The sequence below is a fragment of the Ursus maritimus genome, unplaced genomic scaffold, assembly GCF_017311325.1.
Source record: "Ursus maritimus isolate PB19 unplaced genomic scaffold, ASM1731132v1 scaffold_10, whole genome shotgun sequence".
Taxonomy (NCBI): Eukaryota; Metazoa; Chordata; class Mammalia; order Carnivora; family Ursidae; genus Ursus; species Ursus maritimus.
This window is the reverse complement of record NW_024423344.1, coordinates 21,838,038-21,865,021: the sequence shown is the minus strand read 5'-3', so window position 1 is coordinate 21,865,021 and position 26,984 is coordinate 21,838,038. Positions and strand designations below refer to the sequence as shown.

General features: G+C 36.4%; 2 long non-coding RNA genes and 1 other non-coding gene across 4 annotated transcripts in view; 1 reads left to right on the top strand and 2 right to left on the bottom strand.

Annotated features, from left to right (window-relative positions):
- LOC103677621 overlaps nt 1-26,984 on the bottom strand; it is a 115,046-nt gene that overhangs the window by 70,806 nt on the left and 17,256 nt on the right. The window contains exons 1-2 of one of the 2 annotated variants that reach the window (XR_005832595.1): nt 7,504-10,124; nt 794-1,313 (exon numbers count right to left, since the gene is read on the bottom strand). The exons of the other annotated variant lie outside the window; for it this stretch is intronic. This is a non-coding gene — a long non-coding RNA (uncharacterized LOC103677621). Of the gene's footprint in view, nt 1-793; nt 1,314-7,503; nt 10,125-26,984 lie in introns of those variants that run through there. 2 annotated transcript variants of the gene reach the window in all.
- On the top strand, nt 1,394-2,934 carry LOC103677620. The gene is made up of 2 exons (XR_572469.2): nt 1,394-1,522; nt 2,531-2,934. It is a non-coding gene; the product is annotated as an uncharacterized LOC103677620 (long non-coding RNA).
- On the bottom strand, nt 25,905-26,011 carry LOC121101484. Its single transcript, XR_005833475.1, has one exon. It is a non-coding gene; the product is annotated as a U6 spliceosomal RNA (small nuclear RNA).

The following is a 26,984-nucleotide window of genomic DNA, read 5'->3' as shown; positions in this document are numbered from 1 at the left end:
CCCCCCCCCCCCCCCCGAAAAAAACAACACCGTGAGAGCAAATGACAGAAATCCCGAGCAAAAATCGAAAGTCCAGCATCTTTCCTAGGAGCCCGCTAAAACCTCAAAAGTCTGCCCCCGCCCTATATTACCCAAATTGGAAAAGCCAGACACCGACAGGGTTACCGCTGCCGGGACCGAGGAGCGCAAAGCGGGAGGGCTGCGTTGTGAAACTCAACATTCCTAGGGCACCTCACGCTTCAGCGTCAAAGACAATATACAGCGCTGGGTCCCGCGGACGTAAGTCCGCACGACGGACTGGAGGCACCCGCCACTCCTGGTTCTTAATTTTCTGCCGACCTTAAGTTTTATGTCACGAGAAGACGGCCGTCAGCGGGCCGGGAAAACTGCGATAAAAGACGGCTCAGTTCGGCAAATGGGGGAGGGGACGCTCGTCCCCCTTCTCCTGTCAAGGGGCCGCGGCCTGCGGAGCCCCGCCGCGCCCCGGGTCCGGCCCCGGGCGGGGGGTCCGGCTGACAGATCCGCTGGGCGGCGGCTGCTCCGCCGCAGCCCGTCCGCGTCCCGCTCAAACTGCAACTCCCCTCCCCCCACGCCCCCGTCTCTCCGCGCTCCCGCCACATTCCGCCCGCCGCCGCCCACTCCCAGACACCCAATTACCCCCAACCCTATCTCCTCGCATTTTTAGCAATTAAAATGAGGGCGGACCCAGTGCCCACTCCCAGCACCCCCCATCGTCTGACGGTCCCACCACTACCACCTCCCAGGTCCCGCTATTACTTCTTCAGGTTCTTACCGTCTGCGCCAATCCTGGCGAAGCCCCACGGACTGCCCTTTGCTCAAAGTAATTTTTGGCGATTTTTTTGGTGATTTTTCGGCGGAGTCCTAGTAGCGCTATAATCTCGGACAGGTTATCCCGTCTCTCCCGCTAGATTGATGAGATCAGGCATCACTCGAAAATGGCGCCGAAAGCGCTGAGGCTCCTCATTCAAATTCGTTAGAGCCAACCCCGCCGCCCCGGGGCATGCCGGGAACGCGGGCTGCCTCCACAGCTGTCAATACCGCCTCCGAACCCTTCTCCAGTTTTCCCGACACTTCTGCTCATGCGCAAACTCCTACCCCAACCTCCGCGCCTTGAACATGCGCAGAATCGTGGCTGTTCGCCGCTCTCACTTCGCTTCCTCAGTCTCACTCCTCCGACCTCCTTTCTTGCGCGTGCGTGCAGTTCCTTTGCTCAGCCGCGGACGTGGAGGAACCGTGCGACTGTGGGCCCGGGGGTCCATAGATGACATGTCTGTCGATAGGTATTTACTCTACTGTTCGAGGAAAACAAATAAGGGTGCAGCTTAGACGAAAAGAAAAACGTTTTATTGCCAGTGTCTAAACTAACAACGGAATGTGTCTCTAAGACCTTGTGAATGGATACACGTGTACTTAAAACAGCCTCGCCTGTGTGTAGAGCGCTTGCTGTATGTCAACGCTTTACAGGAGCTATTGCACTTAAGCCTCTTAACAACTTTATGAGGTAGGTACTGTTATTATTATCGGTTTGCAGACCAGGAAAGCAAGGCTCAGAGACTTTAAGTAATTTGCCTTAGCAGGCACAGGTAGCAAGCACGTGGATGAGTCCGCATCTGTCAGATTCTGGAACATGGGCCATTCTTTGCCTTGCTGTGCGATGCAACCTGAGCACACACAGGAGGCGTGGTTTCCCCTGCTCAACAGCTGTGCGTGTGCGTGTGTGTGTGGTGTGCGGTGCATGCGTGCGCGCGCGTCTGGGGTTCAGGATTACTTAAGTGTGTTGGAGCTCTTCTTCCCGGTTCTAGGGTGCCTGTTGCGAAGGCGCTTTCATTCAGTCCAGTTTCTCTCTCTGTCTCACTTTGTTCTTAAACGTTCTGCTCCGTTTTGGAGAGGTGAATGGGCAGTCTGGCCATCAGTGTGTGTGTGCGTTTGTGTGCTTAAGGGTGGTAAGGGAACCGAAACTATCAAAGACGGGTTTCCATTGTGTGACACATAAATAAAATAATAGTAGCTAGATGTCACGTACTGACTGTACTCTGGCTGGGCACGGTCCTAAATAAACGCTTTACGGATTGATCGTGTTTGCTGCTCACAACAGCCCTACTAAGAAGGTATTATTATCGTCATTTTACACATGAGGACACCCGACACTCAGATTAAGAAATTTGCCCCTAAATCTAACAACTATTAAGTAGAAGCACAAGACCTAGGCAAATCTGTGCTCACCTTCAGAAACTGGACGCTAAGATAGGACAATAAATGATGATAAAGTTGTCAGTATTTTAACACCTTCCTTAAAAACCTCTTCATATGCTTGGGAGAGTTATCCTACCTGCCACCAGTCTAGTTAAGATGAAAATGAAAACAAAACCACTGCTATTGATTCTAATTTATTACATTTTAAGATAATTTTTGGTTACTTTTTTCCTGATCCCAAGTTATAATACATTTTCTAAAGAATCCAACAATTTAAAATTTGGAGTATTGGTACTTTTTTTTTTTTTTTTTACAGTTTTTGTTGCAAAACAACTTGTGATGAGGGTTAAAGACGACGATGGATATTGAAAGTGCCTGACGTACTAAGAAGTAAGGAAATGGGAGAAGGCTAGCATGATCTGCATTACTGAGGTAGAATTAGAAAAGAAATGGATTTTAATAATTTGAGATCATCAAGAAGTAACACCGCAGAGTACTGTTTGTCTTACATCTCTGTGGTACTTTTGTGCACTGATTAAGTGCATGGACTCTGGAACCAAACTACCTGGTTTGGATCTCAGCTCTGTTACTAACTAGCTTTGTGACCCTATGTAAGTTGCTTTTTCAGTTTGATCTTTTGTAAAAGGAGTAATGCTATTATATCATTGGGTTGTTGTAAGGATGTAAATGAGCTAATATAGTAAAGACATTTGAACAGTGTTTGGTGTATTAGTAAATGTTAGCTATTGTGAGTCATTAACACTGATCTTTTAAAGCAGCTTCTTATGTTTTAAAAAGTTTTAAGTTAACACCATTAGGAGTTAAGCATTTGTGTTCAAAAGTCCCTTAAAATGATAAATCAGCCTGACAAATTATTTTTGCCAAATATGAGTAATGGCTTCTGCCAGATGAATAAGGATGTTAATTTGTTTTATCATTTCCTAAGAGTATCATATGGAAATGGAATAGTTTTATTGATTTTTCTAATTATTAAAATTAAGGGGGGAAGGGAGAATCAGGCCAGTCTAAAATATAAAGTAAAAACTATCCAAATTTCTATCATCCAGAGATAAATACATATTCTTTGTTCTTTAAAAATGTATCTGTGGTGATGGGGGCGCCTGGGTGGCTCAGTCGTTAAGTGTCTGCCTTCGGCTCAGGGCTTGATACCGGAGTCCTGGGATCGAGCCCCACATCAGGCTCCTCTGCTGGGAGCCTGCTTCTTCCTCTCCCACTCCCCCTGCTTGTGTTCCCTCTCTCACTGGCTGTCTCTCTCTCTCTCTCTCTCTGTCAAATAAATAAATAAATAAATAAATAAAATCTTTAAAAAAATGTATCTGGTGAGAATCGGCTAGAGGTAGTCTGGATAAGTGGTATATTTGGGGAACTTATTTGCACCATTGTACTTGAACTTAATGAACTGGTAAATTTTTTATCTAACCCCCTTTTAGATATATTCTGCCAAGAGAATTCTGAAGTGATGATATTGGTAAATAACATTTACTAAGTTCCTACTGTGTGTCAGCTAAGCATGTATATGCATTTTCCCCTTGAATCCTCACAGTAACACTTGAGGTTGGTGTAATCATCTCCATTTTGCACAGACTAAAGTTTATATGGAGGTCACTTTTAGAAGATTTAAGTCCTGTTTTAAAATACTGTTCAATAAACCCAAAACCCTTCATAAATCTTCTCGATTCACCAAAATGGGAGAAAACAAAATTGAGTAACATGGGTCCCATGCCTGAACAAAAAGCCCATTTGGAAAAAATGTTTTGAAAACCAAGAAGTTTATGTTTGACCACAAGGGGGTGCAAATAATTGAGTTGAATTTTCATGAGGAAAAAAAGTGCTTTTTACTTTAGATTATCAAATTCACAGGTAAAAACTAGTAAGAATACCTTCTCCAAACTTTAATATTCCACATGGTTATGTACTTTATGAAAAAAGAAGTCACTTATTTAGGTACTCAGTTAGGGCAGAAGTTTTCAGCTTTCTTTTATCTTCGATATCCGCCCTACCCCCACTCTTTTCCACCCACCCCATTTGTGTTTCTGCATATTCTACTTGTCATAATGGTAGAACTGAAGTCATAAATTTAAAATCTGAGGTTTTACTTGGAAACTGGGATGCAATCACCAGCAAACGAATAGTAGATATGGGTAGTGTGGAGAACAGAGGTTTTGTAATTTCAAGGCTTTCTTTTCCTCCTGCTGTTTCTAATGAGTAAGCTACAACTGATGGAATGTTGGATTCAACATATTAACTTATTTAGATAAAACTGTGAAAGCTATAAGTCTGTTCATCTTTTACAAAAGAATGAATACTCTTGAAGAAAACATTTTGAACAGTAACTTGGAAACTTAGTATATGCTGGAGAATGTTTTAAAGATGACTTGCTTAGGTTTTAAAGTAACTTTTATTTTCTTGTTGGTCTTGTTTCTCCAAAGTGGACTTAATTCTTAAGAAAATCTTTTTACTTAGAAAGAATTTAAAATTGGCTCAGCTGGTTAAGAGTTCCATTCATGATTTTGGCTAAGGTCACAATATCATGGGTCTTGGGATCCAGCAGGGAGTCTACTTGAGATTCTCTTCCTTTGCCCCTCCCCCCACACTCATGTGCTCTCTCTCTCTCTCTCTCTCTCAGATAAATCTTTAAAAAAGGAAATAATTTAAAATTTACAAAAAATTGCAAAAATAAAAATAGTTCAAAGAACATCCTCATCATTTGCTTGCCCTTGTGCAAGGTCTCTCTCTCACCACATACATGTACACTTATATACATTTTTTTTCTGAACCATTTGAGGTTAAGTTACATACATTTTGGCCTGTCACCCATGAATACTTAAGAGTTATTTCTTATCCATTCATAAATTTACATTGAAATAATACTTCAGTGTACCACCATATTCCAATTTTGTAGCTTGATCCTTACAGCATTTACCCCTCCAGTATAGGAGCCAGTCTGGGGTCAGGTAATACATTTAGATGTCGTGATTCTTTAGCTTCCTTTACTTTGGGACATTTCCAGCCTTTATCTGTTATGACCTTGACATTTTTAAAGAATTTTTAAAGAATATAGCTTTTCACTCCACTGCACCTTTTTTTTTTTTTTTAAGATTTATTTATTTGAGAGAGAGAGAGCACCTGAGTGGAAGGGCAGAGGGAGAGGGAGAGAAGCAGACTCCCCACTGAGCACAGAGCCCAAGGCTGATGATCTCACAACCCTGAGAACATGACCTGAGCTGGATTCACTGTGGGAGCCACCTGGGCACCCCTCCACCACTCTTTTTAATAAAACGTTCCTTCTTTTGTTTTTGTCTGATGTTTCCTCATGATTAAGTTGGGGTTATATACATTCTCAACTGGACTATTGCACAGGTGATATTGTGTCCTTTGTAGGGTATCACTTCTAGAAGCACATGATCCATCTGTCCCTCCTTGGTATATTAGTTTTGATCACCTGGTCCATATGTGGCCCAAATTTTCCATTGTATAGTACTGGGTTTTTTTTCCGTCCTGGCAATTAAAAAGCAAATGGTGCGGAAAGATATGAAGATACATCCTGCTCATCATCAAAATTCCCGTTTAAATTTACCATCAATTATTGCTGATATAATTTTGACATAATGGCTGCAAAATGATTCAACAAATATAATACTCTCTCCACATCTACCAGTCAGTCCATAGCATTCTACTGTGAACAAAGAGCCCTTTCTTTTCTATTTATTATCTGCATTAACTTATGAATTCCTGTTTTTCTGTTCTGTATTTGCTTTGTTTTCTTGAGTTCTAGCTGTACTTATATATGTATATTTTGTACACTTTTTTTAAATGAATCACTTGAAGGTAAATTGTTATGTCATGACCTTTCACCTCTAAATATTTAAGTCTGTATTTAATTATTTTGGTATTTCAATTGTCCCAGATTAAGCTAGTAGGAGTACTTTTAGTCTAGGTACTATGTCTTTGTGATATGCCTACATCCCCCCCCCTTTTTTTTATGAGCATTTCCTTACTTTCTCGTATAATAAGATGTTCCATGTTCATCTTGTCCTTACCAGCCCTTTTTCTCTAAGGAGCCCTGTTTCCTGTTAGTACAGAATGGTTTTAGAGACCAAAACTAGATATGCTCATGCTAATGAAGTGTTTCTGCTTCTTGGATCTTTCATAAGACTGACTTAGGAAATATATACATACATACAGAATATTTATATACACAAACAAAATATACATAATTACAAATGTGCTTACACTTATATACATATGTTAATGATATGGGCTTAATTTTAAATTATCTTCATTATATTTGAGAAGATACCATTTATAAAGTTCTTAATAAAGGCAACAAAATCACAATCCACAGAAACCACTCATACAATTTTCATGTTCCCTTTTAGTCAATATCTATACATATAATTTTAAAGGGTCATAGTGTGAAATCAGTTTTCTTTGTCCTTTTCCACTTAACATGTTGTTAGCATCTGTGAGTTACTATATCATTTTATAAGCTTCATTCTAAATTGCTCTGCTACATGTCATTCAGCAGATTCTACCATTCTTCTATTGCTGGACATTTAGGTTGTTTCCAATATTTTGCTATTTTAAGTAATTCTGAAGTGAACATTTTTATGCATATACCTTTTCTAATTGACTTTCTTATTTATTTGCTTATTTATTGGAAGATTTCCCAGAAGTGGGAATACCACTTCCCACAGGTAGGTATGTTTTGATGGGTTTGATATGTTTTGGCACACACATTTAATCAAACAATTACCCAAGCCTAAACCTGGGTTGGATATATAGAGATGAAAAATATGTAGTCCTTGCTAGGAAGAAACTGAAAGTCTAATGGAAGATAGATAAATTCTCTAAAAATGACAATTAGAGAAATAATAGATGAAGAGCACTTAAACCAGGTTAGGAGTAAGTGGCCCAGGAAAACTTTTCAGGAGTAGAGCTGTATCTTGAGGGATACCTTGAGGGAACCTTAAAGGACTGGGGTTATCCCAGTGTGAAAGAGAGAATAGAAATAGGCCATAGAAAGCATTTTAAACATAATCATTGGATTGTAAGAAAACAGAAGTCAGGAAGAACCTGCATGTGCAAGAAAATTCAGGTAGTTTATATGACTTGTTGCTACATGCCTTTGGAGGAGTTGAGAAAGTTTAGCCTGATCAAGTGGACAGAGGTAACCATGAAGGGTCTTGCATGTATGCTTTATAAAATGCAACTGAAAAATCTCAAACCAGTGAGTAATATGATCAGATATGTATTTTAGAAACTCACTTTAACAAGGATACTGAGGGATGGCTGAGTGGCTCGTTGGTTAAACCTTCAGCTTCAGCTCAGGTCATGATCCCAGGGTCCGGGATCGAGTCCTACATCGTGCTCCTTGCTCAGCCTGCTTCTCCCTCTGCCTGCTGCTCCCCCTTCTTGTGCTCTCTCTCTCTGTGACAAATAAATAAAATCTTAAAACAAACAAAAAACCAAGGATACTGGAAAACAGATTAGAAAACGTGAGAGCAGTGGTTGAGTCATTCAGAGGCTATTGTAGTATCCAGGCAAGCAATAAAGAGTACTTGAACTAAAGAAGTAGAAATGGGAGTGAAATGAAGTACAAAAGGTATTAAATTTATTTAGTCAGTATTAATATGTAGGTATTTCCAGGTAACTAGCACCTACAAAGTGTCACGTTTTGTGCAAGATACTGGGCATATTAGTCAGGGCTCCTATTGTGGTGTAGTCTAGTGAAAGAAACAATGTTTAAGTTAATAGTTATACAGATTATAACTGTGATAAGTACTGTACCAGAAAAATACAGATGGAATGAAAGCATACACCATGGAGACCTAACACTGGAGGTTTAATTAAGGTCTTCCTAAGGTGGGACGGTTAAGCCGAGACTTAGGAATTAGCAGGCCAAAAAGAAGGGAAGAACATTCTAAGCAAAGGAAGAGTGTATGTTAACATCCTGGGCAGGAAGGACTGGTAAATTCAATGCCCATATGGCTAGAGCAGAGTAAGTAAGGATGGAAAAAGTTGGAAGGTGAGACTACAGAGGTTTAGGAGGCTTTGTTTTTGGAGAAGAGAGGAGGAGATATGTCACAGGACTCCTAGGTTTCTGGTGTAGGCAACTGAGTGGATGTGGGTGCCATTTCCTGAGATAAGGAAACTAGAACAGGTTTGATGGATTCTGATATACGAAGTATTGATTTTGAGATGCCTGTGGGTTATAAGTACATCCTCCCATCCTCACTTAACAGATAACTAGATATTAGGATTGGGTTTTGATTTAGAAGTCTGGAATTTAGGGGAAACGTCTGGTTTGCATGTTGTCTATAGATTTCCTAGTTGACCGATTACAGATGGTAGTTTAAACTATGGGCTTGGATGAGGTCACTGAGATATGTAGAGTGGCAAAAAAGTTCAACACAGAATCTCAGAGAACATTGTTTGGTAGCTACACAAAAAATAAATACACAGGAAAACATTCACTATTAATACACAAGACACATGACAAACTAAAAAATATGTTTAACTTGTAAAGCAGATAATGGGTTAATATCCTCAATGTACATAAAGAGAAGTCTCTAAGAAAAATGGGATAGTTAACAAACACACAGTTAACAAAAAAAGGAAAACAAATACAAAAAAATTAATGAATATTTGAAAAAGCAAGACCTGAAAGTGAAAGTAAAGAAATTTGTAAGTTTTCACCACCTATCTCATTTTTATTGACTTACTTTTTAAAATCAATAATTGAGGACATTGTTTAGAGACTGGCGGGTGCTGATGGACTGATGGATCACATAATTCTTACAAATCTGTTTTTTAAAGCATTTGCTTCTCTGGTTCATAAAACATTAGATCCCACTTGTTATGACTTTAGTGTTGTGTTGTGACCACAGTCACAGAACTTGAGAGATACGGAGAATCCAACTGGATGATCTTAAGGTATCCAAAGATATGTAAAGTGAGCTAAGTAGTGATGAAAATTAGCTACAGTCCTAGTGGCACATGGAAGAATTAAGTTATGTGTAATTTGGATCTGGGTTATATGTCTGTAAGATCATCTCTTTTGAGAGGCTCTGATAATTGACTTCAGTGCCTGGGATGGTACCTAACTTGCTTGAGTTGACAGTTTTTACCATTGTCATAGTTTTAGCCCCAGGAAGATATAAATTAAATGTGGAATGATTTAGCAAATCAGGCATATACTATTATAGCTTAGGTAGGAATGATCTATATATTTTAAATTCTTGTAATGTTAAAAAAATTAGGCAAATACCAATTTATTTCAATTAAAAACAGTATTATGGGTATTATGGGAGTAGTCAGAACAAATTCATACATAGCATTTTCAACTCTGATTTAAGGTTATAGAAGTATAAGGGGTTTTTCCCCCCGTATGAAGAATTGTTTTGCTTCCATATTCTTGAGCACAGATTATGAGACTGATCTAAAATTTATTTACAATTAGTAAAAGCTAATATTTACTGAAGAAGTATGGGTTCCCCTCACTCCCTTTACCAATAAGGATACCTGGAAAAGGATAAACCCACTTATTTCAGTTATCTATTTCTAAAAAATTCATGTGACCATGCTGCCTTTAGATAAAATATTAAATACAGTGTTTTGGAATGTTGTTTTTAAAATAATAGGTTTGGAGTCATAGAATCTTAGTAGTTCAAACATATCTCTTTGTAACTGCTACCCATTGTTGAAGTGCCCCATGCAGATAGTGAGAATAAATTCATTCCCATCTATGTGTGATAACCTTTTAAATATGACCAATGTTGGCGTACCTGGCTGGCTCAGTTGGAAGAACAGGAGACTCTTGATCTCAGGGCTGTGAGTTCTACACGTTAGGTGTAGAGATTACTAACAAAAAATAAATAAGCTTAAAAAAAATATGATCACAAACTGAGGGCTTCAGAAGGGAGGGGGTGGGGGAATGGGATAGGCTGGTGATGGGTAGTAAGGAGGGCACGTATTGCATGGTGCACTGGGTGTTATACGCAACTAATGAATCATCGAACTTTACATCAGAAACCAGGGATGTACTGTATGGTGACTAACATAATATAATAAAAAAATATTATTATAATAAAAAAGAAAAAGAAAGAAAGAAAGAAAGAAAGAAAGAAACAAACAAACAAACAAACAAACAATCTGATGGTCACCAGAAGGGAGGAGGGACGAGGGATGGGTTAAATAGCTGATGGGAATTAAGGAGTGCACTTGTCATGATGAGCACTGGGTGGTGTATGGAACTACTGAATTATTATAGGTATTCTTGAAACTAATATAACACTGAATGTTAACTGGAATTAAAATAACTTAAAAAATAAAAAAAAATATGATCACTATTATCTTCAACCATGAAGACAACTGAATCCCTGCCCTCCAAACATCTTTAGTTTCCTTAGTGGCTCTTTGATTTTAAACCCTTTACCATCTTGGCTTCCTTCTAGTTATGCTCCAGTTTAACAGGGCCCCTCTCAAAAGTGATATGCCACATCATATACCATATATGGTCTGAAATATACCAAGTGCTAGTTAACTTTTTGTCCTAGCCATTAAAATGTTTGTATTGGGGGAATAATTTAAGTAATAAAAAGGACTGGTAAATAACAGAAATGGATCTATTAATCCTTTATCAAAAGAAAATTGAGAGTTTTTTTTTTTTAAAGATTTTATTTATTTATGTGACAGAGAGACAGCCAGCGAGAGAAGGAACACAGCAGGGGAGAGGGAGAGAAAGAAGCAGGCTCCCAGCCCAGGAGCCTGATGTGGGACTCGATCCCGGAACGCCAGGATCACGCCCTGAGCCAAAGGCAGACGCTTAACGACTGCGCTACCCAGGTGCCCCAGCACTACCCAGGCGCCCCTGAGAGTTTTAATAAAATAAACTTCACATTGTGTAAAAACTTTTAAAAATTATAACTCGTGACCTTCTTAGAGACTTTGTTGACTTGGGGCGAGCCTTGTCCTGGAAGTTGAGAAAGACAGCAAACCAGGAATCTATAATCATTCATTTCTTTTTTATTTTTAGTAAACAGAAGTAAAATTGAGACCCTCTGGTCTCTAGGATAGACATGACTGAGAATGTGTGATGAGTTCTCTATGACAGTTGAGCTTCATGTTACATATCTATTCTTCATATGTAAAAATTATTTCTTTCATGTAGCACAAATCTATAGGGAAATGAGAATAAAATATAGCACATTCTTTTTTGGCGAAGAAATGCTTACGTGTTTAAAACAAATTAACTTTTTAAGGCAGCTCTGAAGAAGTAATTTATTTTAAATAGGTGAACAGTTTACAGCTCTTGTGGGAACACTTTTTCCTCACTTTTCTTCATCATAGGATTCGGCCCTATGTTTTTAATTTAAGTCCTTTAATTTTTGCTGTTAACATTTAATTTACTTGATGACCCTATACTATTAACTTTTGACCCAGTGAACCCAGGATGGTATATACAATGCATATACCTAATTTTAAGGAAACTCTTAAAGAAAAATAAGTGGTTTGAAGTATCATACATTTTTTTCCCCTTTTGGGAGGATGTATTTTATAAGCATAGGGTTTTGTTTAACAATTAGATGTTTATATGCCACTGGCAAAACAACCCAAGGCTCATGAGACTTAACTGCAATATATTTAATAAACTGCAAAACTACTAATATATTGTGGTGGATACAAAACTTTTCCTGACCAGAAATTCTTATAGCATATGACCAAACCTAATGATCCTCCCATCTACCTTTATTTATAAACATATTTCCTTTAAAAGGAAAGGAATATGAAATTGAAAGTTCCTAAAGTTTAATCCTTTAGATGTAAAAAGTGTTAGTAATACAGTTGTTAATTATGATAAAGTTCAAAGCTTCTTGTGAATCACTTGATGTAACAATACTTTTATTTGCCCTTGACACTAGACCTGTCGACTCACTTTTGAACATCTCTGCCAATTATAAAATACATGTGCATTAAAGAATATTGAAAAAAATAAGGCATTGCTTTTGAAGGCCCCTTAACAGTATACCACTTTACTCTCTCCTTCCCCAATTGACAAAGGAAGACTCTATATTTGTTTTTCCTGTCTTGGTATTATTGAATTTCATTCATTTAGCATTATTAAATGCTATACTTTGTTTTTCTTCTTCAGGAAAATTGCAGATTGTATCTTGTGGAATAGATGGTTCCATCTTTCAGGCATCAGAAAGCAAAGCAGAAAATATTTGGAGAGGCAGTGGGACCCCTCTGATCTACCTATGCCACACTTAACCTTACTAAAAGGGTGGCTGTGAGGGTGCATTCACTTTCATAATTTTGGAAGCATGGAAAGGTTGAGTGCTGTTAAAGACAGTAGAATAGGAATGAAAGGAAGCTCAATTTATAGGGAAAACTCAGTTTGGTAGTTTATCTAATTCCTAATGTGGAATATGTATATAGGTATGTGTGTGGTATGTGTTTTAAAGAAATTCTGGTGAACTAACAAGGTGTAAAATTGTAGTTTGTTATAAAACTTAATATGAATCCTACTATTTATTGAACTTTTAATATGCAGGTTATGATGACTATAGTTATCTTTAAGTGTGCCATGTTTACCTTATTCAAAAGTGAACAGATAGTAAAGCAACAACTGCTGTGTGATAAAAACTTAGGTAGGGGGGTATAAACAAGGTTTCTGATCTCTGGGAATAGTGGAGGCTATTTATGCTTCTGTATAAGCCTTCATGGTTTGCTAATAAGGTAACATGGTTGTAATTTCATAATTTGAATACTAGGGGAAATGTTGTAAAATGTGCTCTATTATTATTATTACATATTGTTATATGTAATGATTATTATTACTTAAGTAAATGGAAGTAGTTTTATGTGGTTTTACAGTCATGAGGGCATATAATCAGATTTTGGACTAGGGTAGTAATGGTTGGAATAGAGATGAGGAAGAATCTAGAATGGCTTTCTAGTTCCTGGCTTGGTTGTAGAGTACAATAGTGGTATCATTAACTAGGATAGAGGCAAATGGAGAAGAACAGGGATTTTGACTTCTGTGTATGTGTGTATAAGGATGTGGAATAGAAAACTGGGAAAGGCGAAGGAGATGAGAAACTCAATGCAGACATATTGAATATGGAAGATTGTCACTGGGATATCCATTTAGAGAAGTTCACTAGGGAGCTCAGCATGTGAGTCTGAGGCTTAGGAGAAAGGTTGGAGCTGGAAGTGGGTGTCACTAAAAAGGTAGTAGTTGAAATTTTGGGGAAACTGGATGCCATTGCTCATAGAAACTGAATATAGTGAGAGGAAATGAAAACCATTAGTAAATGGGCAAAGTAACAGAAGGCAGTGGGAAAAAAAAATTAAGAGTAAATAGCAGAAGGATGGAAGGGAGCACCAACACAGCTCAGTGTTCTAGAAGCCAAGGGGAGAGAGGATTCAGGAAAAAAGGAGTCAGGAGTATCAGAAGATAAAGACAGGTCAGGTAAATTGAAAAATATAACGGGATTTGGCAATTTTGTCATTAGTAATGTTTGTCAGAACATTTTCACTGTGCTGATGATGGCAGAATTCTGTGTTGGTTGAAAAGTATTTTATTTTTTTAAAATTTATTTTCTTGTTTTTTAAAGATTTTATTTAAGATTTTATTTATTTATTCGACAGAGATAGAGACAGCCAGCGAGAGAGGGAACACTAGCAGGGGGAGTGGGAGAGGAAGAAGCAGGCTCCCAGTGGAGGAGCCTGATGTGGGGCTCTATCCCATAACGCCGGGATCACGCCCTGAGCCGAAGGCAGACGCTTAACCGCTGTGCCACCCAGGCGCCCCAAGATTTTATTTATTTATTTACCAGAGAGAGAGAGCACGTGCAGGGGAAGTGGCAGGCAGAGGGAGAAGCGGGCTCCCTGATGCTTGACTTGATCCTTGGACCCTGGAATCCCCTGAGCTGAAGGCAGACGTTTAACCAACCGAGCCACCCAGGCTTCCCGAAAAGTATTTTAAATGAGAAAAGTTACAATAGATTTATATAATTTCAAGGCTTTTCAGTTCTTCAAAACAGAAATAAAGGATCACTATAGGGAGTAGTTTATAGAATTGAGGAGGAGATTCTCCAGTGAAGAGAGTTTAATCTTTATAAAATGTGGGGAGAGTCAGCAGAAGAGGAAGAGAAGAGATGAAAGAGAAGAGGGATAAAGGTAAAGAAAGATCTGTAGGAGATGAGGGAATGTGGGATCAAGGGTGCAGTAAAGGAGTTGACCTGGAAGAAGAAAGAAGATACTCCTTCCTCTGAGATTAGAAGAAAGGAGGTGAAGACCGTTATATATATAACTTGTAAATGTGGAATAAGAAGGTTAGGAGGTTCATAGCTTATAGTTTTCACTTTTTTTCTGATAAAGGAGACACTAAAGATAAGGGCATAGGTGAAGTAGCAGGTCTGAGTTGTAGTAAGGTGGCATAAAATACATGCTCTGAGGAATGGGAGAGGGAATTAGCCAGGGGACAAGGTTATTCTCGAGAGAGACTGACGTACTTGGGAAACTAAGCTAGATAGGAAAAGATTCGAAGCCATGCTGGAGATTGTGGTTTGAAGAAAAGAAAAGGGAATAGTTGAGGAATAGAGGTTAAAATAAGATAAGAAAGCAGGTATTTAGGGAATAAGGGAGTGAAAAAATTGGAACAATAAGTGATTGTGGTCTGAGATCAATAATATTGACGTCTAAGGCTGTGGAACAATTTCCTGGTGATCAGAAGGTTGAGGGTATGGGTCTGGGTATGGATCACTGAATGAAGTGGTTGTAAGTGGTGGAGTCAGAGTTCTAGGTTGTTGGATGGGTTGTCCATATGGACACTGAAGTGGCACATGATGGCAGGAAATGCAGGGGAGGCAGATACTGGAAGTCAGGTGCCAAAGTCCTCTATAAATAAGGGAGGGAATCATTGGGTAATCAAGTAATAAGAATGAAAAGGAGGAATAAAACATTTCAAAGATTGTTGACTATGCCCTTTTTGCCCTCACAAATTAAGAGTCATGAGAGCAAGGACTTGTCTTATTTATTACTGCAAATATTGTTAATTAATGGGTAAACAAATGATGACCTCATCATTTTGAGTAAGTATTTATTCATGTTGAATTAGTATTTTTGGAAACTTTGGGTATTTCGTATTACATGCAGTTGCTATTAAAGAATATAAAATAAGATGAGCAAGATGTAGAAAAAAATTAATAATCCAAACCCAGAAAATAACCACTGTTAACCCCTTTTATTACATTTTCATACCTGTTTATTTTTCATCCTAGTAATAAATACTCAGCTATAATATCCTTTAATGGCCGAGTAGGTATTCTATATAGAATAAGGATATACCGTAATTTAAGCAATTTCTTATTTGGGGGGTATAATATTTATGTTTTTCTCTATTTGTAAAAGGGACAATCTGATAGTTAAATTTTTGCTTTATTTCCTTAGGATGCAGACTTACAAGTAGATCTAGTAGGATCTTCATAGCCAGCCTATTTTTCTTTGTTTTAGGCTTATTTCTAATAGGCTTGTTTATGTGTATTCTTATTCTATCCTGGACTGGAATCAGAAAACTGGACAGTGTTGCAGGTACTGAATGATGTAGGCATGCTGATAGACACAACAGTGAGAATTGGTAAGTAAAAGTCCTTTACAGGAATAATGATGGGTATTTAAAAAACTTGGAATTAAGTGTAGTTTTCATGAGCACTATAAGAAATGATTCATGAGCTGAATAACAGGATAGTCATCAATTCATAAATGCATATTGAAATTAAATAAAAACCTTTATGAATAACCTACATTTGTTGACAGCATCCAATTTGAGGGGAGGTTTTAATAAATCATGAATAATCATCAAGTTCACAGCTTCTCAAACTTTTTCACAAAAGTGTGGTTAATGTAGAGAAAAGTGAAAAAAAGTGCCCTAGAAGCTTGATCCCAAACTAGAAGTTTCTTAATTTCTTGTTTTGTCTTAAATTTAATATAAATGTTGCATTATATATCATAATAGTCCTATGTTTAGTATAAATATAATGCTTATACATTTTTTCAAAATCCCTAGGTAAAACTGATATGTAAGAAGATGCCTCATGTTTATTCAGTAGCTTTTAGCACCCTGGCATACTATAAGTTTCCTTTGCCTCAAACTGTACTTTTAGAGGCAAGGTTCTAGGATATTTCATGGTTGTACAGTATGCTCCTTTTCAGTTTTCTCTTTTACACTTTAGCCCAGGCTATTTATAGTAGTGTATGGTAGAGAGTAGATTAATTGATGATTACCTACTTTGAACCTGAGAGTGTTTCAAAGACTCTGAAAATTCACAGAATGAAAATTTAATATCATTGCCAACAGACTGCACTACAAGAAATATTAAAGTAAGTCATTCAGACGGAAGGGAAATGATACCAGATGGAAATATAGATCTACACAAAGAAACGATGAACACTGGAAAAGGCAATTACAGGGTAAATGTTTAAGTTCTTTTTACATTTAATTCTCTTTTAAGATAATCAACTGTTTAAACAAAAATAACAGCATTGTATTATGGGGTTTACAACATGCATTAGTAAATATACGCCAACGATAGCATAAAGACCAGGAGGGGAAAAATAGAAATAAGATATCATAAGGTTCTTTTATTATACCTTAAGTGGTATAAATTCACTTGGAAGTAGACTGTGATAAATACGTAAACTATAAACCCTAAAGCAATCAGTAGAATAATAACAAAATTGTTATAGGTAATAAGCCAACAAAGGAGAAAAAAAGGAATAATAAAGTACTCAATCCAAAAGGAGGCAGAAAAAGAAAAGAAACAACACATGGAAAACAGAATAGAATAGAAAATAGCAAGCTGATAGACTTAAATCTAATTATATCAATAACCACATTAGATGTAAATGACCTAAAAATACTAATCAAAGGGTAGAGATTGTCAGATTGGATAGAAAGCAAGACTCAACACACTTAACATATAAAGACACAAAATGTTAAGAATGAAAGGATGGAAAAAGATACACCATGCTGATGCTGACATTAGTTAAAAGAAACTAGTGGAGCTGTATTAACATAGTAGAAACAAAGTAAAATTACAGAGCAAAGAATATTACCAGGGTTAAAGAATGTCATTTCATAATAATAAAGGAGTCAGTTAATTAGGAGGTTATAACAATCCTAAATGTTTATGCCCCAAATAAAAAGAGGTTCAAAATATATAGAGCAAAATCTGACAGAACTGCAAGGAGAAACAGACAAATCTATAATTATAGAAAGAGATTTCAGTACTTCCCCTTCAGTAATTGCTAGAACAAGCTGAAACATAGCAAGGATATAGTAAACTCAACACTATCCACCAGTATTACCCAACTTTCCTAATATTCCACTAACAGTAGAGTACACATTTTCTTTAAAGAATACATGAAACTTTTACCCAGAGAGACCATGTTCCTGGCCAGGGGGTAGCAAACTCTGACTGGGGGAGCCAAATCTAGCCTAGTTTTTTATGGCCTATGAACTAAGGATGGTTTTTGCATTTTGAGAGGTTTCTTAAAAGAAAAAAGGAAAGAAAATATGTGACAGGAGAAACTGTATGTGACCCACAAAGCTTTAAATATTTATTGTCTGACCCTGTATAGAGAAAGTTTGCCAGTCTCTGTTTTAGATTATAAAAGATGTCTCACTACATTTTAGAGGATTTAAGTCATGCAAAGTATGTTCTCTGACGACAGTGGAATTAAATTAGAAATCAATAACAGAAAGTTAGCTGGAAAATCCCTGAATACTTGGAAATAAAATCACATGCTTCTACATAACCCACTGATTAAAGAAATCCAAAGTGAAATTAGGAAGTATTTTGACCTGAGGGAAAATAAAAATACAATACATCAGAATTTATATAAACAAAATGCCTACATTAAAAAATACAAAAAGTCTCAAAGCAATGACCTCAACTTCCACCTTAAGAAACTAGAAAAGAAGAGCGAATTAAACAAAGAAGCAAAAGAAATGAAATAATAAGGTCAAAGTGGAAATCAATGAAATAGAAAACAAAGATCAATTGAGAATATCTATGTAATCAAAACCTGGTTGTTTGAGATCAGTAGAACTGATAAACCTTTGGTCAGACTGGTAAGGAAAAAAAAGAGAGGGAAGACACTTATCAGGAAGACCAATATCAGGAATGTGAGAGGTGACATCATTACAAATTCTACAGATATTTCAAGGATAATAATGGAATATTATGAACAAATTTAGGCAAAAAATTTAACAACTTACATGAAATGCCTAAGTTCCTTGAAAGACATAAACTACCAAAGCTGACTCAAGAAGAAATAGATAACCTGAATGGTCATATATCCATTTCCAAAAAATTGAATTTTTAGTTTAAAATATTCCCATAAAGAAAAATTCTGGTCCATAGGACTTTACTGGTGAATCCTTCCAATATTTAGAGAAAAAAAATACCAATCACACAAAAACTCTTTTAGAAAAGTGAAGAGATTGGGCACCTGGGTGGCTCAGTCATTAAGCATCTGCCTTCGGCTCAGGGCGTGATCCCAGAGTCTTGGGATCGAGCCCCGCATCGGGCTCCCTGCCCCGCTGGGAGCCTGCTTCTTCCTCTCCCACTCCCCCTGTTTGTGTTCCGTCTCTCGCTGGCTGTCTCTCTGTCAAATAAATAAATAAAATCTTTAAAAAAAAAAAAAAGTGAAGAGAAAGGAATACTTCCAAGCTTGTTCTTTGAGGCCAGCATTACCCTGATACCCAAGCCGCACAAAGACATTACAAGAAAAGAAAACTCAGGCCAATTTCCCTTATGAACACAGATGTAAAAAGTTCTAGACAAAATCTTATCAAATCAAATCCAACAATATATTAAAAAAATAATATTTATTGGGTGCTATTTATCCCAAGAATACAGGATTGATTTAACATTCAAAAATTAATCATTGTAACTTACCAAATTAATCTAAAAAGGAAAAACTGATCATCTCAGTAGAGGAAGAAAAAACATCTGACAAAATCCAATATTCATTCCCTATTTAAAAACTCAGCAAATGAGGAATGAAAGGCTACTTCTTCAACTAGATAAAGTGCATCTACAGAAAACCTATAGATAATCTCATACCTTCTGGTAAAAGACTGCACGCTTGCCCCCTAAGATCAGGAACAACACAATGATGTCTGCTCTTACCACTTTTTTTTTTTTAAAGATTTCATTCATTCATTCATTCATTCATTCATTCATTTAGAGTGTGAGTGGGATGAGGGGGAGAGGGAGTAGGAGAGAATCCCAAGCAGACTTCATGCTGAGTACAGAGCTTGACATGAGGCTGGATCCTGTGACCCTGAGATCATGACCTGAGCTGAAATCAAGACTCGGACACAACTGACTGAGTCATCCAGGTGCCCCTGCTCTTACCACTTTTATTCAACATTGGAGGTTCTGCCAGTGCAATCAGGCAAGAAAAGAAAAAAAAATACATTCAGATTGGAAAGGAAGAAATAAAACTGACATAATTATCCATCTGTTCCACTTGGTGGAATCTACAAAAAGCTACTAGAACTAATAGGTGAATGTAGCAAAATTGCAGGATACAAGATCAATATACAATAATCATCTATATTTCTACATTCTAGCAACAAACAACCAAAAATGGAAATGCAAAAAATATATAGCATTTACAATAGCATAAAGTGAAATATTTAGGAATAAATCTTATAGAAGGCAAGAAAGATCTGTATACTAAAAACAGCAAATACTGTTGAGAGGAGGAAGTAAAGACAACTTAAATAATTGAGGAGATTTACCTCGCTCAGTGGGCTCATATTGTTAACATGTCAGCTCTCCTTAAATTGATCTAGAGTTTGAATACAAACCAAATCAAAATCCCAGTAAGTTAAAAAAAAAAAAAGACAAGCTGATTCTAAAATTCATATAGAAATGTGAAGATCTAGAATAGCCAAAATAATTAACTTTGACACAAAGAACAAAGTCGGAAGGCTGATACTACCTAATTTCAAGACTTATTAAATATCTACAGTAGTCAAAACAGAGTGGTATTAGTGTAAGACTAGACAATTAATGTAACAGAACACGGAGTCCAGACATAGACCCACATATATAAGGATAACAGATTTTTTACAAAGTGCAAAGGTAATTCAGTGAAGAAAGAGTAGTTGTTGTTGTTTTTTCACACATTGTGCTTGGAAGAACTGGATATCCATATATAAAAAATAGGAATTTGATTCATATCTTACACCATGTACAAAAATGTACTCAAAATTGATCATAGGCCTAAACATAAACCTGATATTACTATTAAACTTCTAGAGAAAAATGTAAGAAAATTTTTGTGACTCTGAGTTAGACAAAGATTTCTTAGATGTAACATCAAGAGTACAATCCATATGTGAACAAATTGAGAAATTGGACTTAATCAAAATTTTACAAACTTCTATTCTTTAAAATACACTGCTAAAGAAGACAAGCTCCAGCCTTAGAGAAATATTTGCAAAGCATGTAATAAAGGATCTGTATCAAGAATGTAACATACTCGCAGGGTGCCTGGCTGTCTCAGTCAGTAGAGCATGTGACTCTTGATCTTGGGGGTCATGAGTGCAAGCCCCACGTTGGGTATAGAGATCACTTAAAAAAATAAATAAAGATTAAAAAAGAAAGAATGTAACAAACACAAAACTCAACAAGGAGAAAACAAAAGTCTCAAAAAATAGGCAAAAGACTTGAATAGTAACTTCACCAAGAAGATAACCCATATAGCAAATAAGCATATGAATAGATGTTCAACTTTATTAACCTCATTAGTCTTTAGGGAAACACAGAGTAAAACCATGATGGAACAACTGGATATCCATATCCATATACATCTATTAGAACAGCTAAAATAAAAAGTATTGTTAAGGATGTGGAGGAACTAGAACTTTATACACTTCTAATAGGAATGTAAAATGATGCAATTGGTTTGGAAACAGTTTGGCAGTTTCTTGAAAAGTTAAACATACACCAATATATGATCCATTTCATTCTAGGTATTTCCACAAGAAAAGACAGCATATGTTCCTACAGAGATCTGTATGCGAATATTCATAGTAGCTTTATTTTTAACAGTCTCCAATTTGAAACAACTCGAATGTCACCAAGAGATAAATGGATAAATAAATTGTGATATATTCATACAATGGAATACTACAAAGCAATAAAAGGCAATGAACTACTGTTATGTGCAACAGCATGGTTTAATTTCAAAACAATATTCTGAGTGAAGAAAGACAGAAAATATAAAATTCTAGAAAATGCAAACTGATCTTTTGGGACAAAGGGCAGACAGACCAGTGGTTGCCTGGGGAGAGAGGTGCTAGGGGGAGGATTTTAAAAAGGCAGGGGAAATTCTTAGGGTTGATGGATATATTCACTGTCTTATTCTGGTGATGGTTTCACAGGGATATACATGTTAACATTTATCAACTGTATACTTATCAATTCTATACATGTTAAAACTTATCAATTGTATACCTTATGTATATGCAGTTTATTGAATATCAGTTATACCTTAGCTTAATACATTTAAAAATGTATCTAGAAAATAAAGGAGGGGTGCCTGGCTGTCTCAGTCAGTAGAGCATGTGACTCTTGATATTGGGGTTGTAAGTCTGAGCCCCACGTTGGGTATAGAGATTACTGAAAAATAAAATCTTAGAAAAGAAAGGAAAATTTCAATTGAAATATAAAAGGGAATAAACATTTATTAGAAATATACTAAGGAGCAAGTACTAGGTAGGTGCTTTAAATAAGAATTACAGTATATGTAAATATATAATTTTCTACGTGCCAACCTCTGTTATATGTACTTAAAATATATTAAGGTGTTAAATCCTCACAACTCTTTGAGGTATAGGGACTTTTATTACCCTCATTTTATAGATGAGGAAAAGGAGGCATTAAGTCACAATTTCTGTGTGAGGGAGCTGAGATTTGAATCTGGGAAGTCTCTTCTTTTAATAGATCTTTATGACATCCATTAGACTACAGAGTTTTAGTTCCAGTTTACAAAATGAAAGAACTGTGACTCACAAAGGCAGTAACTTTTTCCGGATCACAGAAGTTGTAAGTAATGTCAAGATTTAAACTCAAATTTGTTCTACTCCAAAATATACACTCTTCTATACTAGATTGCCTCCATTTAGATTTGTGGTTCAGTAGCAGCACTGATCGTATTCTACTACTGATAACAAGAGCTCAGACTGTGTGATCCACGTCTTCCATACCCCCTTTACCACTCAATAGTGCTGTCTGGCATGTTTGTTGGCTATAGATTAGAATGTTTTACACCGATAAGCAACTAAGCTCAAAAATTATTTGTTGCTTTGTCTTGACAATTCTCTTTTCGGTATTCATAGTATAGCTGTGTCTGTTGAAACTAAGAAATTGAATGTGTGACTTTGGAGGATTTTTTCAGGCTAATATTAAAGCCAGTAACTTATCTATGCACTTCTATAAGTAGAATTAAATAGATGTGTTCCTATATCCCTAAAATTGTACTGGAGGATTTTTTTTTTTTTTTTTACTTTTCCATGAAATCTTCCTTTCCTGTGAATGTATGTCTGTGTGTCTCTGTATGTGTGTGTTAAGTTATGATTACTAATCTGGGAGATATGGTTTGATATGTGGTCCAAGTGGCACCCAAGAAGATTTTCTTGGTTAAAGTCATGACAGTAAGCAAGAACATAGGAACATTTCTAAATTGCCAAAAAAAAGTATTCCATTATATTGAATAAAATTCAACAGAAAACTTTTATAATAAAAATATTTTTAGGTGAATTTTGGAGGCAATAGCGTATTAGGAAAAGTGGCATTAGAATCAGATAGATCTGAACTCAAATCCTAGCTCTGCCCACTTACCAGCTATGTTACCTTGAAGATATAACTTAACTTGGGCCTCAGTTTTGCCCATCTGTGAAATGGGTTAGTAATGCTTCACTGAATTGTGAATGTTAATTAAATGAGATCGTAAATACTGGAGCACTTAACATAGTGTCCAACATATAGAAAGTACTCTAACAAATGTTCCACTGCTAGCTACTACATAAATATAGAAATCCAAAGCCAGATTATATAATGATGAAATGCTGAAATTATTTTATGATATAATCTGCGTACAAAAATAGCAAATAGGTTCTAAAAACTTTTAGTTCAGGGAGTATCAAGCTTGATCCTTTCCTATTTAAAGAAACATGTAACCTAGCGCATTTTAAAATTGAACCTTCTTTAAAGGTGAGTTTCTATTTATGTGGTTCCATAACCAAGATTTGCTTTGGGCATGGAAATTTATGTTCACCCTGACAGTTGTATATAAAACAAACTCCATATTTAACATAATATTTTTTTTTAAAAATCCAGAACTTGAGTGAGATAATCCAGAAAAAATAAGTCTTTCAATTTTATTCATTTGTTTTGTTATTCTCACTTACTAAGGGGTCAGTCAAAATGAAGAGATGATGTTTAATAAAGGACAGCTTTGTCTGACTTGAAGGAAAGAGTTCCAAAACTAGACTGTCTTCTTTGAAATTGATACCTCATCTTATAATCAAAGTTCATACATAGCCATTTGATCTTCTTCTTTGCAATTCCTCATTAGTCCATAGAGTTTCAGTCAATTTCTATATGATGCCAACTTACACGTGTACATTACAGGTCCATTAGCTTATTGAGAAAGTCTGAGTCCTCTGTCTTCTGGTGACATCTCATTTAGATCTGACATTAAGTTCATTTTTTCCCTTCAAGCTATTTCTTTCAATTTCTTGGCTATTCTTATTGACAACACAAATTTTCAGACCTTCAAACTTAAAATCTTACATTCATTTCCTTAGTTTCTTATCCTCCCATAGGTAAACAGGGGTTAAACTTGTTATTTTGTATAGTTGTTCTTTATTGTATACTTCAGATATGTCTCTTTTCATTTTTAAAGCTGCCCATTTAATCCAAGCTCTTAATTGTCAAGTTTGTATTCTAGGCTCTTATACTGCATTGCATTACAGCCTCTTGGTATTTTCCCTAGCCCCCATCTTGTCTTACCCCTTTCCCTACCATCCTACACAAAACATAAAGTACTTTTCATCACACTCTGTAGAGAAGTATTGCTAGGTGAATAAGGAACACCTGACTGACCAGAAAAAGGGAATTTAAATGGAATCTCCTTTCCTTTCAGTGATTCCACCTAGAAGGAAAGAAGAAGAGCAGAACCTTCAGGAATTGAATCACAAATACTGAATGGGAGACTTGCTGGAAAGGGACTGATAATACGTAATAGCCATTATAAAGATAAAAGGAGACATAAAATTCAACTTTTGCTACCCATTCTTTCCCTTTTTGCTTTCCACATAATTTAGCTGGGAATTTTTATATGTGTAGTATTTATTTTGTGTTATCCTGGTTATTATAAAGTTATCTAAGAGGCTAGGAGAGCTGACCGACAGAAGGGGAAAAAAAGCAGTTATTCTGACTGCAGTGACCAAAGGAGTTCAAGTCACACCAACATCTTTCTCCCATTTAGAAGCATTCTAGTATTTAAGGCCTTCTACTATAAGCCCCTTACTAGTTCTTTTCCTTTCTATTTCATTTCTTTCTACTCTCATATTTGTGTTTTCTGTTCCTATCAAATTATCATGCCTGGGCAATGAAATACCTGTTCCTGCTCTGCAATAGTTTGTGTATTGCCCTATCTCTAGTGCCTTGAACAGTGCCTGGCACGTGGCACATAGTGAGCACTCAGTAAATCTTTGATGAATGGTTATCTTTTCTCTCTGGCAATCAAAATCCATCACTTTAAAAAATCTATATAAAATTTGCCTATTCCAATAAGCTTCTACCCATTATCAATCTAGTTTTAAATCACTTCATTTTCCATTACCCCTTAGCAATTATTAATAGTTTGCATTTGATTAATATACTCTTATTATGTTACTTTTCAAACACTCCCAAATCTTTTTAACATATGCTGTATTTTCAATGAAAATACCTCAAATTCTTGGGGCACCTGGGTGGCTCAGTCAGTTGAGCATTTGACTCGATTTTGCCTCAGGTAGTGATTTCAGGGTCATGAGATCAAGCCCAGCATCATGCTCCGTGCTCAGCAGGGAGTCTGCTTGAGATTCTCTTCCCTCTCCCTTTGTCCCTCCCCCCACTTGTACTCACACGCACTTTCTCTCTAAAATAAATCTTAAAAATAAAAATATACCTCAAATTTTATATATTATATATGCTGCTCAGCAGTGTCTCATGTGCTGTAGAAAGCTAGATACTCAGTAGACGAGCAGGCTATCTCCTTTTAAGATATTCTCTGGATCATTGTGATCTGCTTTGAAAGGAGTTTAGATACATAGAAAGGTTCTATTTTTTGCTATTTCACTCCTGTATTATGTGACTTTGAGTAAAATTGTTCCTTCAGTGCTCAGTTTAAGAACAAATTGAATTTGTTCCTAAAGAAAAAACATTTTGAAGTTATAGAAGTATCTATATGTTGGTATATTTCTCCAGAAATATTTAATGTAATATAAAAGTTCTAGACTGGTCAATTTGAATCTCTTCTTCTTCTTCTTCTTCTTCTTCTTCTTCTTCTTCTTCTTCTTCTTCTATTTCTTCTTTTTTATGGAACGCTTCATGAATTTGCATGTCATCCTTGCACAGGGGCCATACTAATGTTCTCTGTATCGTTCTAGTTTTAGCATATGTGCTGCCAAAGCGAGCACTGAATCTCTTCTTGTAATTTCCATAGAGATGTCCATGTAACAAAGAAACTGAAATAGTATTATGTAGAAAATATCACCAATCCTAAAAAGACTCCTAATTTCTTCATAGAGGAAACAGAGATAATATCCTGATTTTTGCAGTACTTAAGCTACTTCTTAGTTGTCTCATGAAGGAACTAATGTAGTAGAACACATTCAGGGAATTGCTGAGGTGTCAGAATAAGAATATACAAAGTCTAAGACTATTTTCTAGAACATATTTTTAAATAGATTCAGAGTCATGCACTCTCTGTCTTCTTTCTCCATCTACACTGTCTTCTGGCAATAATAAAGTTGGGGAATCTATATAAAAAAGCGATTTCTAAGGATGCCAAACTAAGCAGTTTCTGGGTCATTCCCATTTCTTCCTCTGTGAAAGTATACAACACATGAGTTACTCTACATATTTCCCCCAAACCCCAAAGTGTTAGGTTGCCAAAGAAAGCTCATCAGGTAATATTACTATTTGCCTTCATGTAATCATTTGAAGTACATACAAAAATCAGACATTAACATGAAAATATCAAGCCATAGAATTGAGTTTTAGTTTTACTGACATTTATATATTACACTTCCTGTTTATGATTTCAGAAATGCAACCATGCGTGCTTCTATTAAAAACTGAGTGATTGAGAACAGTTTGAGGATTATAATGACAACTTATCCAAAGGAAAAAAAAAACAACTAAACTTAACTGCTGCCTTCATTTGTGGAATTGCTATCTTTGTTGTGTAAAAAGTTGAATACTTTTCAAACATCATTTACTAATTATGTAGTTAAAAGGGGAACTTGGTGGTCTGTGTCCCTAAAACACACACACACACGCACGCACATACACACACACACACACACATATAGTAAGGGTAATACTTGCAAAAATTTTCTTTTTTCCCTCCTTTTTAGATGTCAGTTACTAATTGGTTATTGTTATGCA